Source organism: Canis lupus, chromosome 28 (genome assembly GCF_011100685.1).
Source record: "Canis lupus familiaris isolate Mischka breed German Shepherd chromosome 28, alternate assembly UU_Cfam_GSD_1.0, whole genome shotgun sequence".
Lineage (NCBI taxonomy): Eukaryota > Metazoa > Chordata > Mammalia > Carnivora > Canidae > Canis > Canis lupus.
The window spans coordinates 3,291,502-3,309,716 of NC_049249.1; the positions used below are offsets into that span (position 1 = coordinate 3,291,502).

At 40.3% G+C, this 18,215-nt stretch overlaps 1 long non-coding RNA gene across 3 annotated transcripts in view; it reads right to left on the reverse strand.

Annotated features, from left to right (window-relative positions):
- Positions 1 to 664: 664 nt before the first annotated feature.
- Positions 665 to 18,215, reverse strand: part of LOC102155499 — a 51,495-nt gene continuing 33,944 nt past the window's right edge. Inside the window, exons 3-5 of one of the 3 annotated variants that reach the window (XR_005380371.1) lie at positions 10,121 to 10,221; positions 9,313 to 9,455; positions 665 to 861 (exon numbers count right to left, since the gene is read on the reverse strand). This is a non-coding gene — a long non-coding RNA (uncharacterized LOC102155499). Of the gene's footprint in view, positions 862 to 6,869; positions 6,919 to 9,312; positions 9,456 to 10,120; positions 10,222 to 18,215 lie in introns of those variants that run through there. The other 2 variants (XR_005380369.1, XR_005380370.1) reach the window with 2 other exon arrangements.

The window sequence follows — 18,215 nt, forward strand, 5'->3', positions numbered from 1 at the left end:
ATGGTGTAGACTTTTGTCAGTTCTAGTGAGTTTTTCTATGTTCCTCTGGGCTAAGAGCAACCATGGCAGCCACTCGTGACTCAGCTTCCTGTGCACCTGGGCCTGAGTCTGGTCCCCAGGGAGGTCGGCCTAGGGGAAACAGCACCCGCTTCATGAAATCAGTTTTGCTTCCCAAACATGAAAGCACTGGAGCCAAAGCCTTGACCAGTCACTGCCATGTGCTGAGCCCAAGTCTGCCCTGTGTTCACAGATGGAGCCCTCGGCTAGGTGAGCTGGCCTCACAATCTCGTCTTGGCTGCACTTGTCACACAGCCTGGGCTTTTCATGCCAGAGCCAGAAGAGCACCAGACCAGCTGCTTTCACTCTGCAAATAGGATGGAGGGGGACTTCTCCAGTCCCACTGGGACAGGTGAGCACTTGCTGGGAATCTTCAAGGAATATCTGAGAGCCCATGGGCCTGTAGGAGCTCTTCACTGTGCTCACAGCCTCCCTCACTCCAAATGAGAAAACAAAATTGTCCAGAAGGCCCAAGTGAAATGGGGCTCATGGGACCAGGCCAAAGTCTACTTCCAACAACCTAGACATTCAAATTCAAAAAGTACACATAATGTTAATAACTGGCTAAAAGCATTTACATACATTTTAAACTTTATCTCAAGCTCCTTTGAGTGAAATTAAAATTAGAGATCAGACTTTGAGCTGAAGGAGAAATTTGTATGGCTTGATGAATACAGATGTGACGGACCTGGGATCTGGCGGTATGTTTGTAAGATCCGTTGCATGCAATGCATTGGAAGTGCTCAGTTATGGAGTGGAACCGCCTTGTTTCAGAATATATGATGCTTGAGGGCTCACAATTATCTGAAAGAAAAATCCCCAGAAATAAGATGTCAACAACTTCATTTTTGTAGCCTATATTGATGACTGTGAAAAACCCTTTGGCATCAATAAAACTTGAGTGATTGCCTTTTCCAATTGTCCAAAATGAGAAGCAGACCCAAAAAGGCACTTTTCTGCCAAGGGAGATTTCTCTTAATTATCCTTGAACCTCATTTGCTACAGGCTTATAAACAGCCAGAGCCTTTCCTCCCTCTCTGTGACCCCATGCATGTGCGCGTGCACACACACATACACACACGTCCACATGTGTCTGCACTCTTGTGCACAAAATGCACACCTATGAAGACAAACTAGCAGGGCCAAGTCAATTGAGAAAGATGGCTATTGGACTTGCTAGGTAAAAACACGGACACTGCAAAGAACAGTTCTAAAATCTTTGCCAAAAGTTTTATCAAAAGAGGCCCAGTTTGCTAAGTGGTCCTTCAGCCTTTATATTTGGATAAATGGGGGTTTAAGTAACTCAAAGTGACTCGCCTTCTAAAACCACACAGAATTCTTCTTTTCCCAATAAAACCTCAAAACTCTTAAATCTCATAGAAGTAAAAAATAAAAAAAAATAATTAAAAAGAAAAGTCCCTTAGGACTAAAATAGAAAGGGAAGAAACAGCAGCCAAGAACATTATTTGCAGCTTCCAGGGGACCGCCTTTCTGTTCACATGCCCGTCATGATTTGTCAAGGAGGTTAAGGGTCCAGCTTACCCCACCAAGATGAAAAACTTGAGGCCAAGAGGTGACTGCCTGGAGCTGGGACTGAGTAGGATGGAGAAGAACACGTGTCCTTTCCAAACCACACCAAGGGTGCCTCAGTGCTGAAATCCAAGGAGCCAAAGACAGTTTTCCAAAAGACTGTACTTTGTAAGGGCAGAAGGTGAGGGGAACAAATGATGCTCCATCTCCCTCAGGGTTTTGAAGATTATTAGATTACCATTTCGAGACAGGAACATTCTGACATGATGTAGTAGTTGGACTAAAGAGTGGAAGGCTGAATCAAAAACAAATTTGTTGAGTTTGGATGTTGGGGAAGCTATTTCACTTCTCGCAACCTGACCATTTTCTTCTTCTGTTGATTCATTACCTCTACAAACCCTAACACTTTTACCATATGACTACTATTACCCTCGCTATCTTCCCAAGCTCCCTTATGGGAGGATCAACTTATGCTTGTTAAACATGTCAATACCACAATAGGAACAATCTCAGGCTTTGACGCCAAGCCAGTACCCACTGCTCCTTCCCTCTTACCCATTCTCTTTCTTCTTTGTCCTCTCTCTATCATGGTATTTGGCCCCAGTTGACCCTAGGAAAGGTTCTGCTCCCCCACCCCCCACCACTAGTGCTGAGAGTTTCGGCAAAGAATACCTTTCTGAGTATTTTGTAATATGTGAAACAAACCCTCCGTGGGGACTAGATGATATAGTCACTGAGACTGAGCTCATTTGAGAAGGACTACCCTAATCACACAAGCCCTTTAAAAGTCAAGAGTTTTCTCTGGCTTCTGTGTGGTATGTAGTCCTGTGAGCTCCAAGGGTCTCATTTCACCAAACTTTACCACAGAGCTCCACATAAAAGTCACAGGAGCCTGCTCCATCTGAGGGAGCCAGTCAAGATAGTTTGAGAGCCTTTCCAAATAAGTAGAAATATGGAACAAGCTGGCATACTTTTTTTAAAATCTGACCCATTTTTCAAGATTGCCATTGTTTTCTCAAATTCACTTTCCTTCCTTTGCTTCCTGTTCATGAAGAAAGTTCACACTCACACACTCAAAACACATCACAACACCGAATGTGCATGATGTCATCCCACAAGGACCTCTGTTCAGGGGAATTCCAAGTCAGAGGCCATGTCTCCATTAGGAGCCATTGCCAATCTCTAGCCACTGTCCAGCCTGCTGGCAAGCTGACCATCGCCACCACCCTCAGAGGATGCACACGTGGGTCTGAATGATAGCAGAAGCTGTGTTGGCAGAAGGAAGGAGAAGGGAGCCACAGGAAGACCTGTCTGCTGATGGGCTTTCCAGATAGTGATTTAAATCTTTTGAATTACCTGAGATAACACTGGTCTTACTGTTTTAATCTTTTTCTTATAGACTTTTTAATTCTAATAAATAAAAGGCTTTTAAATAGTTTTACATAAAGGTATAAAATTACCTCTGGAAAGAGAAAAAGAATTAATGCATATAAACAAACCTACACTGTTTATAATTTGGGATTGAATAAAGGCCAGGGATACTTTTGTTCTTTTGTGTACTCTTCCCCCTTCTATTTAGAAGGAATTCTTCATCTTCTTTTCTGCTTTCTCCTGCTATTCACATAGCTCTGAATACCACCTCTTTGATGAAAATATTCATTACACTCCTCTCTCTCCCAGGAAGAATGAGCTATTCTCTATAACTAATGCTTTATTATTTGTTTCATTTCCCACGGCAAAAAATTGATCACCTCTGATTATCTGTGTAAACTCTACTACTGGAGTCACTTAAGGACTTCATGAAGGCTTATAATGCTGATACCATAGGGGGGCTGCTGGTCCTGGAATAAACAAAGCATTAATCTTAGAAGCCACATGACAGAGAAAAGTCTAGAGTCTGGGAGACTGGGGTAGTCATGGTGTTGGTTGATCAGGGCAATTGAGTGAACAAGTCTTTCTCAAGAAAGTACACTGAGTGACCAGAAAGAAAGGGAAAATGTCCTGTTGGATTTTAGGTAGGTGTTGGTCTCTTAGGTAAAAGGAATCATATGCATTTCCACATCACATAGGCCAAGGATAGCAAGAGCTGACTTCTCAGCCTGGTGCTTTTCATGGTTGCTTGTACTGTCCCTTCTCCAAAGGCAAAGCTGTAGCAAGAAGGGAAAGCACTGTGGATTCGAGATGCTCCCTCCTTCCCTGAGAAGGAACTTGAAGAAAGATAGGTTCTCTGAGGCTGACTTTAAAAATCTGCACTACAGTGATCTCTTCATCCATCCAATCAACTAGAATGTAGGGAGCATCCACTGTATGTAGCTAAGGCTGTGTTAGGTTCTAGGACTAGAAAATTCCCAAACTTTGGAAGCATGCAATCTTCTCAAGGAAGATAAAAGAGGTCTTGTTAAGAAGTTTTCTCAAATCCGGGCAGCCCTGATGGCTCAGCGGTTTAGCACTGCCTTTAGCCCAGGGCCTGATCCTGAAGACCCGGGATCAAGTTCCATTTCAGGCTCCCTGCATGGAGCCTGCTTCTCCCTCTGCCTGTGTCTCTGCCTCTCTCTCTCTCTCTCTCTCTCTCTCTCTCTCTTTCATGAACAAACAAAATCTTAAAAAATAAAAATAAAAAAAGTTTTCTCAAATCCAAGGAGCAAAGAACAGCCAAAACAAGTGAGACAGGCATAGGAGGGGAAGAACCCCCAGTGGCAGGTCTGAATGTTCATCAAAGGAGATGGATGGCAAAAGCAGGTCCCCCTAGGAGGCCCTGGGCAGGGTCCCTCTGGTGATTATCCCAGGGAATGCAACTAGAAAATGCTCATCTTGAGGTTTAACTCAGAAAGTAGCCCCTAGCTGTAACCCAAGGAGAGCCAAGGCCACCTAAATTACCACTGAGGTCTGAGCACGGAAGTGTCTTAGCTGGAAGTTGCTTTCTTCAATCCAGAGAAACATGCACAGTTGTGAAAGAATTCCTTGCCAATGTTTGGGATAGCAAAGCCATTTTGGTTAGCTTTACCAAAATGAATTTATTAAGATGCTGGGGGAAAGGGAGCCACTGGGGACATTAGGGAGGGAGGGACTCATTCTACTCCATTCAGGGAGGAAAGAGTAGAGGTTTCAGAGAAGAGTTAATGTATAGTTAGAGCTAGAAGAATAAATATGCATTTGTCACATAGAACGGAATGGGGTAAAAGCAATCTTGGCAGAGAAAACTCAATGAGCAAACACAAAACAAAAACATAGTAGGATGAAGTGTGACCAGAGCATGTGCTTTGAAAAGACTATAAAAAATAGGATTAGATATAGAGGGCCAGATCCCAGGGGCATCGTAGAATGTACCAGGAAAGCTGTATTCCATTGGATAGGACGGTCTTCAAACTGTTAAGGAGAATGATCTCATACACTCTAAGCACCTTACATCATAGCTGAAAGGGACTCTGTGCATATAATTTATTTTAAATATCTTAAAATATTCCAGTCTGAGCTTCTACTCAATAAAGCATTGATACCTGTTCTAATATTTAAAAATAATTCTAAGCATCAAATACAATTGATACTCCAGAATAATGTAACACATCCTTCAAGAGGCTTCAAGTGCCCTGGAGCCCAAAGAAGTGTCCTCTGGGGTGCTCAAACTGAGTTTGAGAAGAACAGTTATATGCCACTAGAATTCTCCAAAGCATTTTAGGAAGTGGAATAATTTTAGTAAATTAAAAGACCACTTGGATTATGTGATTTGGAGATGAGGAAGAGTGGGAAATACAAAGGTTGTCAAGATGGGAGATGCTTAGGATATGGTGACTGGTGAAAAATGGGAGTGAAGGGAAAAAAGAATGGGTGGATAAGGTGATGTGGATGTTGGCTTCAATGCCTTCCACTTAGGTGAGGAATGTAAGTGAATCAAGACACACACAAGGAATCTTGTCTCACATTTAGATCTTTCATCCATTTTGAGTTTATCTTTGTGTATGGTGCAAGAGAGTGGTCTAGTTTCATTCTTCTGCATGTGGATGTCCAATTTTCCCAGCACCATTTACTGAAGAGACTGTCTTTCTTCCAGCGGATAGTCTTTCCTCCTTAATCGAATATTAGTTGACCATAAAGTTGAGGGTCCACTTCTGGATTCTCTATTCTGTTCCATTGATCTATGTGTCTGTTTTTGTGCCAGTACCACACTGTCTTGATGACCACAGCTTTGTAGGACAACCTGAAATCTGGTGTTATGATGCCCCCAGCTATGGTTTTCTTTTTCAATATTCCCCTGCCTATTCAGGGTCTTTTCTGATTCCACACAAATCTTAAGATGATTTGTTCTAACTCTCTGAAGAAAGTCCATGGTATTTTGATAGGGATTGCGTTAAACGTGTACATTGCCCTGGGTAGTATTGACATTTTCACAATATTAATTCTGCCAATCCATGAGCATGGAATATTTTTCCATCTCTTTGTGTCTTCCTCAATTTCTTTCGGAAGTGTTCTGTAATTTTTAGGGTATAGATCCTTTACCTCTTTGGTTAGGTTTATTCCTACGTATCTTATGCTTTTGAGTGCAATTGTAAATGGGACTGATTCCTTAATTTCTCTTTCTTCAGTCTCATTGTTAGTGTATAGAAATTCCATTGATTTCTGGGCATTGATTTTGTATCCTGCCACGCTACCAAATTGCTGTATGAGTTCTAGCAATCTTGGGGTGGAGTCTTTTGGATTTTCTATGTAGAGTATCATGTCATCGGCGAAGAGAGAGAAGTTTGACTTCTTCTTTGCCAATTCGAATGCCTTTAATGTATTTTTGTTGTCTGATTGCTGAGGCTAGGACTTCCAGTACTATGTTGAATGGCAGTGGTGAGAGTGGACATCCCTGTCTTGTTCCTGATCTTAGGGGAAAGGCTCCCAGTGCTTCCCCATTGAGAATGATATTTGCTGTGGGCTTTTCGTAGATGGCTTTTAAGATGTTGAGGAATGTTCCTTCTATCCCTACACTCTGAAGAATTTTGATCAGGAATGGTTGCTGTATTTTGTCAAATGCTTTCTCTGCATCTAATGAGAGGATCATATGGTTCTTGGTTTTTCTCTTGCTGATATGATGAATCACATTGATTGTTTTACGAGTGTTGAATCAGCCTTGTGTCCCGGGAATAAATCCTACTTGGTCATGGTGAATAATTTTCTTAATGTACTGTTGGATCCTATTCACTAGTATCTTGTTGAGAATTTTTGCATCCATGTTCATCAGGGATATTGGTCTATAATTCTCCGTTTGGTGGTGTCTTTGTCTGGTTTTGGAATTAAGGTGATGCTGGCCTCATAGAACGAATTTGGAAGTACTCCATCTCCATCAAAATCCTAGAGGAGAACACAGGCAACACCCTTTTTGAACTCGGCCACAGTAACTTCTTGCAAGATACATCCACAAAGGCAAAAGAAACAAAAGCAAAAATGAACTATTGGGACTTCATCAAGATAAGAAGCTTTTGCACAGCAAAGGATACAATCAACAAAACTCAAAGACAACCTACAGAATGGGAGAAGATATTTGCAAATGACATATCAGATGAAGGGCTAGTTTCCAAGATGTATAAAGAACTTATTAAACTCAACAGCAAAGAAACAAACAATCCAATCATGAAATGGGCAAAAGACATGAACAGAAATCTCACAGAGGAAGACATACACGTGGCCAACAAGCACATAAGAAGATGCTCTGGATCACTTGCCATTAGGGAAATACACATCAAAACCACAATGAGATACCACCTCACACCAGTGAGAATGGGGAACATTAACAAGGCAGGAAACCACAAACGTTGGAGAGGATGCGGAGAAAAGGGAACCCTCTTGCACGGTTGGTGGGAATGTGACCTGGTGCAGCCCCTCTGGAAAACTGTGTGGAGGTTCCTCAAAGAGTTAAAAATAGACCTGCCCTACGACCCAGCAATTGCACTGTTGGGGATTTACCCCAAAGATTCAGATGCAGTGAAACGCCGGGACACCTGCACCCCGATGTTTCTAGCAGCAATGTCCACAATAGCCAAACTGTGGAAGGAGCCTCGGTGTCCATAGAAAGATGAGTGGATAAAGAAGATGTGGTCTATGTATACAATGGAATATTCCTCAGCCATTAGAAAGGACAAATACCCACCATTTGTTTCGACGTGGATGGAACTGGAGGGTATTATGCTGAGTGAAATAATGTCAATCAGAGAAGGACAAACATTATATCGTCTCATTCATTTGAGGAATATAAATAATAGTCAAAGGAATAGAGGGGAAGGGAGAACAAATGGGTAGGAAATATCAGAAAGTGATACAGAACATGGAAGACTCCTAACTCTGGGAAATGAACTAGGGATGGTGGAAGGGGAGGAAGGGGGGGGGGTGGGGGTGAATTGGTGACAGGCACTGAGGAGGGCACTTGACGGATGAGCACTGGGTGTTATTCTGTATGTTGGCAAATTGAACACCAATAAAAAATAAATTTATTATTTAAAAAAAACACACAAGGTGGGGGCAGAACAAGGAGATGCTTGGTGTACATCCTGCAGATGTTAAGCTTGGTTTCCTGTGGACCATCGGAGAAGAGATGCCTTAGGAAGACAGCAGGTTTGCTGTTTAGGAGAGATCTGTGCTAAAGGTCATACTTGGGATCCATTGGCTTTGCAAGTGGCCAGAGGAAATTGTGGGGAGAAGGATCAAAAAGAAAAACCAATGTATTTGGGCTTCCACAGTGGGTTGGGGATTTGGGAATGAATCAGATGTTCTTCCTTCCCCTGCAGAATTCAGGTTAGTGCAGAAGTCAGGAGGATCTCCTCAAGGCAGTAACTAGGTTGAGAATGATAAGTAATAGGTAGCAGACAAACTTGGAATACTCCAGTTTGCCTAAAGCAATGGGTCAAGTTAAGAAATCACAGACACTGTGACTAGAAAAGGTAGGTTGAAGCCAGTCTGTGAATGAGCAAAAGGTTTGGAAGGTAACAGGGAAATGTCATGAGCCGGCTCAGGATTCTATGGAGTATTGTCAAATTCAACTGTAATAAGGATTTCATGACACGGTGATTGGCAGCAGGTAAAGAACAGTAGTTGTATAAAGGAGGAGAAGCAGTGAGGGCTGGAGCCAGGCAGGAGAGGCCTTCAAAATACCTAATGACACTAATGACATGGGCACCATCCATTCAGAACAGGTGCCAGCCAGGGCATCATACCAGCACAAAATCAGCCAAAGCAAGCCATTGCCAGAGAATCAGCAATAGGAAGAGGGAGGAGGAGGTACTGCAGAAAGGATCCGACCTGCCTCTGATGAGTGATAAAATATAAAAGGTTATGCAGATGGCCACCATGATGGTTATGATGTAATATCAACAAACAAGGGAAGAATGGTTTCTTGATAAAACAGAGCTCTGCTCTTCACATGTGCTTTCATGGGGCAGAAGAGAAAACTGAGGGGATTCAGATACAGAGAGACCTTGTGGGCTGGGAGCATCTGGGTCACTGAGAAGCACTGCTGGCTTCAATTTCCCGTTCATAAACTTGGCCCATTTCAGTCTTTGCACATCACTCTCCATAACTGTGGGACCATTTGTCTTACTTTTCCATAGCAGTAAAGCTAACTCAAAAATGTAAAAACAAAAGAAAATAAACAGTCACTTTCCCATTAGCCCTAAAAGCTGATGGAGAAAGTTGGTGGCAAAGGCATTTCGGGGTCCTGCCCTGCCATTTAAGGTTCAGCAGACACTAATTTACCTTGGACAGTAGACTTCCAGAGCCAGGAGAGGTGGGGCCACCCATGCACTGTGGGCAGTGCAGTCTTGCTCCTCCTGACAACATCTGGGGAAGGCTAAAACATGTGTCCTCACACCCCGTGGCGGAAGCAGCATCGCAGGGCTCTGGAACAGAAAAAGGGAAGCTGTCCAAGCTGCAAGCAGAGGTGCCTAGGGTGCTTTTTTGCCACATTCACCTTCTGTGCTCCCTTCTTCTGAGTCACAGCAAAAAGTAAGCTCAGGAGCAATGGAAATCCCCATCAAATGGTAGTCTAGCCTCTGCTTCTAAACCTCTGGCCATAGGGACCTCAGTTTCTCCAAAGGAGAACCTACCTTTGAAAATTCTGGATTATAGGAGACTCTCTCTTTGTTTACCTGAACTCCACCTCTCCCTAGCTTCTGCCTATTATTCCCTTTGGAAGGACCGAAGAAGCAGTGTGGCTTTATGTGGTTCCTTCTGGAATTTTCGTAGGAGTGGCATGATGAGCCTCTGAAGGAGGCAGCAGGAATAGGTGAAGACCCTGAAGGTTGGAGACTCTGCAATTAAGCACTGATGCTTTCTGTACATGACCTCTGAGCTTTTCCCATTCAATATGCGCTATTCTCTGCTTCACCAGTTGGTTCTTCTGGCAAGTTGCATGTGTGTGTCATGGGGGAAATTCTCCCTTCCAATTTTGGCCATCTCCTCTTGGACAAGCAGATTATCTGGACAAGAAGCCAGCTAATACAAAGTGCAAACATCTTGCTTGGGTGGGGGGGGGGGGGAGGGTGAGGAGGTGGTCTGAACTCACTTATTTCTGTTTGTCAGACTTGGCTCAGCAGGTGCAAAGCTGACTCCCAAGGCATGTCCCCACTTTTCTTCTGCTCTGTTCCACTGCTCTTCCAGTCACTCCTCTCAGTCAGAGAAAATTTAAAAGACCACAAGACTTACTCTTCAGCTTTGCCTTCCTGGATTCCTTTATGTCATGGAAATGAACCCTAAGCCACTCATACCCAGTGCCCCCTCTCTAGGTTAAGGGATGTTTGCACGGGTACCAACCATCTCTTATAACTCCCTGGAGCTAAATCTTCCTCTGGATTAGGAGAGATTTCATCTTCCCTTAACATCTTCCTCTAATTTGATCTATTACCTTATTATTTTTTTTACAAATATTCTTCTGTCCCCCAACCTGGTTGTTTCATCAACACCAGGATTCTTTCTCTATATTGAAGTCTTTTTCATTTGGCTGCATTGTAAAAAGGGATGTATGTAAATCTGCACCTTTCCTACAAGCTTTCTAGGAAATTTTGCCTTATTTTTCATGATGTCTTACATACATATGCATTTTTTTTAGAAATAGATCCTTTTTAAGATTTTATTTATTTATTTGAGAGAGAGAGAGAGAGCAAGAGAGCTATAAGCTGAGGGGAGGGGCAGAAGGAGAGGGAGAAGCAGAGTCCCTTCTGAGCAAGGAGCCTGATACGGGGCTCAATCCCAGGACCCTGGGATCATGACCTGAGCCTAAAGCAGATGCTTAACTGACTGAGCCTCCCAGGCACCCTTCATGATGTCTTACTTAGTACCTAGAAGTCTTTTCCTATCATTCCTCTATTGCTGATTGCACCTTTTGTCAATAACTTTCTTCATACTACTTAATTTTTTTGCAAGGGAAAAGGATTAAGTTACCTGTGTCTAGCTTTCATTTGGGATGTTTCTGTATCTTTTTAAGTGTTTTCTTTTATGTTGACATAATTGAATTATTTTTCTTAACCTCAGTGATTTAATATATGTATAATTTGTATTTTTGTTCTTAATTCTATCATCTTATCTTATGCTTTCTCTTTTGATATTCTTTTACTCTCTCCTATGTGTTTTTTTCTAAGAACATTTCCTTTGTTATCTTCTCCCAGTGACTTGGAGGCATATATCCTATTCCAAATTTACTTCTGGTCTCCTTTAAGATTTTCCAAATATGTATCTTTTGTTTTCTCTCATCAAATTCAATAAAATATAATAATCTTTTACTCCCTTGTTAGATGAGGAATTTTTACACACTTTGATCCATTTGCTTATGCCAGTATGATTATTTTCTATTAACTTACTACTGAAATGTCATGTAACTTCTAATTTTTTTTACTTTGCAAACAAGTTTGACTCTTTATAAAACTATTTAGTATCTATATCTATGTGTATCTTTTACCATTCCTAAACATTTGCCTCTGAACTATTTTTTACTCTACCAGTAAGTTTTCCAAGAAAGGCACATGGGTCTTGGACAACCATACAAGCCTTTCTGATACCTTCTTACAGGCTGAATATAGAAATTTTGAATCTCTATATCCTTTCCCAAGAAAATCCAGAGGAATCCCTGCATCATCTTTAAATGTTCAGTGTTAGAATAGATGTTCTGAAATCTCTGGAAGATTTTTTTTCAAATATTTCCCTTTGCAATTCTCCTTTCCTCCTGCAAGGGCAATTTTGGATAATTATTCTTTGTTGTTGAAATTAAAACATTTGGGCAGGATACATATGCATGCAGATTTCTACTCACAAGAGGATCCATTGTATTTGAAAAGTCCATATTTTCTTTATAACTTCGGGAAAATTTTCTTCCAAGTGATGATTTTTTTTCTGCTCCCTTTTTTTCCTAGTTTTTATTCCACAGAATGCTGATGAGTCAGAAATGGGATGTTCCTTTTTTGGTATCCATTATCTTCTCTCATTATATTCTACTGTGTATATTCATTTTTCCTAGAAAGCCTACATAGTTTGGCTTCTGGGTCATTGGTTTTTTTCCTTTTGCCAACTTTTTTCTTCACTATTTACAGTTCAGATTCTAATTCTGTAAGAGTCTTTGGCAACCCTACATTTCTTTTATGTTTGTTCAATTTTTTATCTCAGTCTTAACCTTAACCTCTTTCATATGTTTATCTCTATCTCATATGCTTCATAATTTCTTATGTATTTTATTCAGCTATAGAATGCATAAATGTTTATATAGAATACATGTAATCAGAATATATAGAGAGAATGTATAAGGGTACATGGATAGCTTAGTTGGTTAAGCACCTGACTCTTTATTTCAGCTCAAGTCATGATCTCAGGGTTGTGGGATCGACCCCTGCATCGGGCTCTGCACTCAGCACAGAGTCTGCTTAAGATTCCCTCTCTCCGACTGACTTACTTCACTCAGCATAATACCCTCCAGTTCCATCCACGTTGAAGCAAATGGTGGGTATTTGTCATTTCTAATAGCTGAGTAATATTCCATTGTATACATAAACCACATCAGTCGGAGAAGGACAAACATTATATGTTCTCATTCATTTGGGGAATATAAATAATAGTGAAAGGGAATATAAGGGGAGGGAGAAGAAATGTGTGGGAAATATCAGAAAGGGAGACAGAACGTAAAGACTGCTAACTCTGGGAAACGAACTAGGGGTGGTAGAAGGGGAGGAGGGCGGGGGGTGGGAGTGAATGGGTAACGGGCACTGGGGGTTATTCTGTATGTTAGTAAATTGAACACCAATAAAAAATTTTTAAAAAATAGAAAAAAAAAGATTCCCTCTCTCCTCTCCATCTGCTCCAGCTTTCACTCCCTCTCTCAAATAAATAAATAATAAAATTTTTTAAAAAGAGTATGTAGAGATAATATATATACATTTTCTTCTGTTGTGAATGATGACTCATGTAGGAAAAGCATTTCTCTCTTTAATACCAATGTTTTCACATTATTTCATTAGAATCATAACCAAACAGGAAAAGAACTCAGGATTCTTTGCCAACAGGTGGAGGAGTATTTAGTCCCCTTTTTCTCAATTGTAAGATTTTAAACTGAATTTAGGTTGTTGTGTGCCACTTTGGACTAAAAATCTCCTATGTATCAGGAATCTAACTTGTGTATCTCTGTTGAACTGGGATGAGGTCTCCTCTGCTAAGATTGCCCAGTGCACTACATATAAGCAAAGTGTGCTCCTATTCATCTCTACTGGAGACAACTCATGCACAGAGGCAGTCCCCAGAGAGAGTCGTTCTCCTGCTCCTCCTTGTCTTCATTATCTCTACTGTTGAGTTCAATCCCAAAATGCAGCGAATCACCAGATAAACATTTCCACCCAAGTAGCAGCATCCTTAATTGTGTGGCAAGGTGGGAAGTTCCAACTGGGTGGCCAGAGCAGGGGAGTGGTTGCGTAAGGAAAGACTTAAGCATCTCAGAAAGCAATTCCTCTCACTTGGGGTTGGTGCCCAGGCTTTCTGCTTGACCCCTGGGGACCAGGTCTCTGTGGCAGAACCATACAGATGGAGGGACTGTGAATAGTCTACTTCCTCCTTCCTCTCCAGTCATGTGTTGTATCAGAGCTTTAAATATGAGCTATGATGCATTTATAAAAGTTTAATGACTGGGCCCAGTGATCAAACTCCTTGTTTCTAGTACTAGAGGCTTTGCACCTTCTTTATTTCCCGGGAATTCCAGTGGAAGAAGAAAGAAATTTACTTAGACATAGATAGCAAGTTCCTTTTTTTTTTTTTTTTGTAGTTTCAAGTTTTTATTTAAATTCCAGTTAGCTAACATACAGTGTAATATTAGTTTCAGGTGTAGAATTTATCAGTTACATACAACACCCAGTGCTCATCACAAGTGCCCTCCTTAATCTCCATCCTCCATTTAACTCTTCCTCCTCCCTTCCTCCCCTCCGGCAACCACCAGTTCATTTTCCAGAGTTAAGAGTCTGTTTCTTTGTTTGCTTCTCTCTCTCTTTTCCCCTCTGTTCATTTGTTTTGTTTCTTAAATTCCACATATGAGTGAAATCATATGGTATTTGTCTTTCCCTGACTGACTTATTTCACTTAACATTATAGTCTCTAGCTCCATCTAAGTTGTTGCAAACAGCAAGATTTCATTCTTTTCTATGGCCAAGTAATGTTCCATTGTATATCTATGCCACATTTCATTCAGAACGTGGACACGTCCTATTGCATGTATTTTATCTTTTACATGGTATATGCTTTTGTAAACTGCATCAAAGATTTTATTGAAAGAAGTATGTTATATGTCAACAAAATGATTAAAACTAAACACACAGGTCTCAGGGAAATAAGACTCTAGTGCTCAATAAAGTCAGAAGTAATTTTTAAATATACTTCACCATATCTATTCTTTACAATTTTAAGGTAATACAAGTTCTGTTAGGTTCTATTAAATGCTTTCATTGGGGTAAATTATCGAAGTCTGCCTTCTGCTTGGCTTGTCAACAGACTAGTCTCCCTGAGCATATCTTCCTGGTATGTATTGAAGAGCAACAATTTAATTTGCAAACCCAAGTTCACTCAGCAAGTCGGGATCTTAATGTCAGACCATTACCATGTTGGTCTGAGGTAGGAAGTATGTCTCTTTTAAAGGCTGACTGAAGAAGAGTAAATGGACCTCTAGTTAGGGAATATTTCAAGCAAAATGCCTTCACAGGAGGAATCTTGGCCAGCTTCTCAACAGTGGAGGTCCTACCCATTTGCTGGCTGCCTCACTGGTTGAGACTTTATCTCAGACAGGTTTGTTGCTCAGTACCCCTTTTATACAGTCTTATAAGACACTGAACGCATCTGCCAGGTGCAGTGGATTCCTGTTGTACAAAGACTCTAGACTCCTGACATCAAAGGGAACCTACAATTGCAATGCAGGCATTTAAAAAAGAAAACACTGAAACCAAAAGGGTTTTTCTCTCCCAGTGTTTGCTTTGGAATTCGCCAAAGCCAGACCCAAGGAACGTGATGACATCCTAAAAGCCTGTGATTAATTCATGCTGGTCCCCAAGACTTTGCCCCCAGTGCCACATGGTGAAGCAGTTACTACCACCTGGATTTGCTCCACAGCCAGAAAGCACTTCCAAGAATTCCAGTCATCACTTGCATAGAGATAGGGTGAATGTCTTATTGTGATATTTTATGCAAATCTTTTATCCTTTCCCTCACTGAGATTCCCTTGTATAAACAACCTTGATTACCAATAGATTATTTACACATGTGATTGATTGCTCTTCTTTCGATGAGTTGTTCAATGTGGGGGTTCAGGTCCCTGTTTCAATGTTTTTGTACAAGAAAGAGGCTAAGGCGGCAGGAAATAGGAGCTCCCCAGAGGAGCAGTAACCATGATAAATGAGACTATGTGAGGCTATATACATACAGGAAACAATACAAGCAAAGGAAAGAGGTAACTCAAAGTGTTAAGTTGTATTAAATCTATAGTATTAATTTTTCTTGCCAAACTAGGCCTTTTGAAATGTATTATTCATTACCTCTAGTTTAAAAAGAATCAATGTATATAAGAAAAGGTTTATTATAATTATTTAAAGAGTATATGTAATTGAATGTGAGTTTTTCTGCTGGAAAGCATAGAAACTTTGCACAGGAGGGCTGAAATCATATTAAAGAATTTGTGTTAAAGTCTGGAAAATAAGAATGTCAGTAGCAGAGTGACCAAAGCCATAGAAAGGCAGAAGAGTGGTATGTCAACTTTTTTCCAGAAGAAAGGAGGAATATTTCTGGGATTATGCATGTGTGGATGGCCCCACGTGGCCTCAGTTGTCTATAAAATGAGAAGTCAGGCTTGAGGAGATGATGTGTCTACTTATGACCTCACCCACTGAAGCTTGGCCAGGATACTGAGAACCTCCTGGTCAAAGAGCTCAGCTGTAAAGAAGCCTTGACATGTGTGACCTATTGCTGGGTCTCACTACAACATGGCAAGATCATTTCTACCACAAGCCCACAGAAGAGTTCAAGTTTTCCCAGGGTGACTAGGCCTGTTCTGTGCTGACTGGAGAAAGCATCATTCTTTGAACTCTGGCTTCAGGAAAAAACTAGGGTTCTAGGATTAGGCCTCATCCAATTGTGATGATTCTGGGTCATTGGTAAGGAAGGGGCATTGCTGTATTCTTCAAGAACAGTGCTATCTCAGGGCACCATCTAAGAATGCAAGTCTAAGGCTTTTCCTGAATGACAGAGTATAGGGAGGGGTAGAAGAAAAAGAGGACTGGGGAAATACACAGGTCTGGATTTCAACTTCAAATCTGTCACAGTACTATGAGCAAGGTAATTAGTCTCTCTGAGTGTCAATTTCATATTTACAAAAACAGGATTAACAATATATACCCAATAGGGCACCTGGGTGGCTCAGCGACTGAGCATCTACCTTTGGCTCAGGTCATGATCCTGGGATCCTTGAATTGAGTCCCACATCAGTGTCCCTGCAGGAGCCTTCTTCTCCCTCTGTCTATGTCTCTGCCTCTCTCTGTCTCTCATGAATAAAATAAATAACATATTAAAAAAATATATACACTCAATAAATTGCTTTGGGATAATTATGTGAGATGCATATAAGGTGATTGACCCACTCTGTCAAGGTTTATCTTTCCCTTTCTCTTCCTGTATCTTGACTAACTGTGTATGTTGGGCTACAGCCAGATGTCTAGTAAAGAGTAGACAGTCCATAAATGTTTTGTTGAGTAAATTAATAAATATATTGTTTTTCCATGTTATCAATTAGGACTTGCCTCTCAGTGTAGTCATTCATTCAGAATAGGGTTAATGTAAGTCCTGAAAAGTTGACTATTATTTCTATTAATTCTGTTCTGGTCTTGCTAATTACTGATGATGATGCTGGTAGAACAAATAAACACTATTTAGGACTTTAGAAAGAACCTCCACCCAAGAAGATCATTCAAATCTAATCATTCAAAATAAACAATTCAATGAACATTCAAATAAAATTCAATAACATTAAAATAAAATCATTCAGGAAAATGGCAGATTGGAAAACATTCAAAGAGCATTCCTTTTTAAAAGATTTTTTAAATTTATTTATTTATTTATTTATTTATTTATTTATTTATTTATTTATAGAGGGAGAGAGAGGAAGAGAGAGAGTATGAGCAAGGAGAGGGCCAGAGAGGAAGAGAAAGAATCTCAAGCCAACTCCACACTGAGCACAGAACCTGACAAAAGGCTAAATCCCATGACCCTCAGATCATGATCTGAGCTGAAATCAAGAGTGAGCCACTTAATCAATTGAGCCACCCTGGTGTCCCCAAAGAGCATTTCTTAAACACATATAGCAGGTATTTATAAAATACAGCTGTTAAAGAATATCTGATTTAGAATTGGAAAAGCAATTACAACAAAAATGTCAGTGAATAAACAAAAGAAAAATGTAAAGGGCTATATGAGGAAATTATAAAATTTCTGAGGAATATAAAGGACCTAAATACATAGAAGTTATATTATGAACTTGAATGTCATAAAAAATATCAGCTTCCATCCCATGTATTAACATTTCCTGGAACTATGTGACCTATTCCTAAAGTTCATCTGGAAATATTGCTATTGTGTATAGGCAGGAAAATTCTGGAGGAAGAGTAGTAGTAATGAGGTCAAGGTCTATTAGATATTAAAATATATGCTAAGGCTCTGGTAATTAAAAGTTTTGTTCTAGAGGTAGGAATAGACAAATCGATAATTATAAAGAGAGTCCAAAATTAAATACATAAAGGATTTTAGCACATTCTAATTGCAGAATTTTAAGTCACTGGACAAAAATAGATTATTAAATAAGTGAGAAGGGGACAAGTGCCTCCAATCATAGCAGAATCAAAGCTCAGTTCTTACTTCATCCCTACATTCAAATAAATCCCAGGAATCAATGACTCAAATTGACTTTTTATATGTAAATATATTAGAGAAAAACAGGAAGATTAGACATATAATCTTTTGTTAGAGAAGATTTCTTAAGCAAGAAACAGACACTAGCACTCATAAAGAAAAAGACTGATAAATGTGGCAACAAAAACATCAATCAAAATCAAAAGGCAGAAAGATGGGGGAAATTTTTTTTTTAAGATTTTATTTATTTA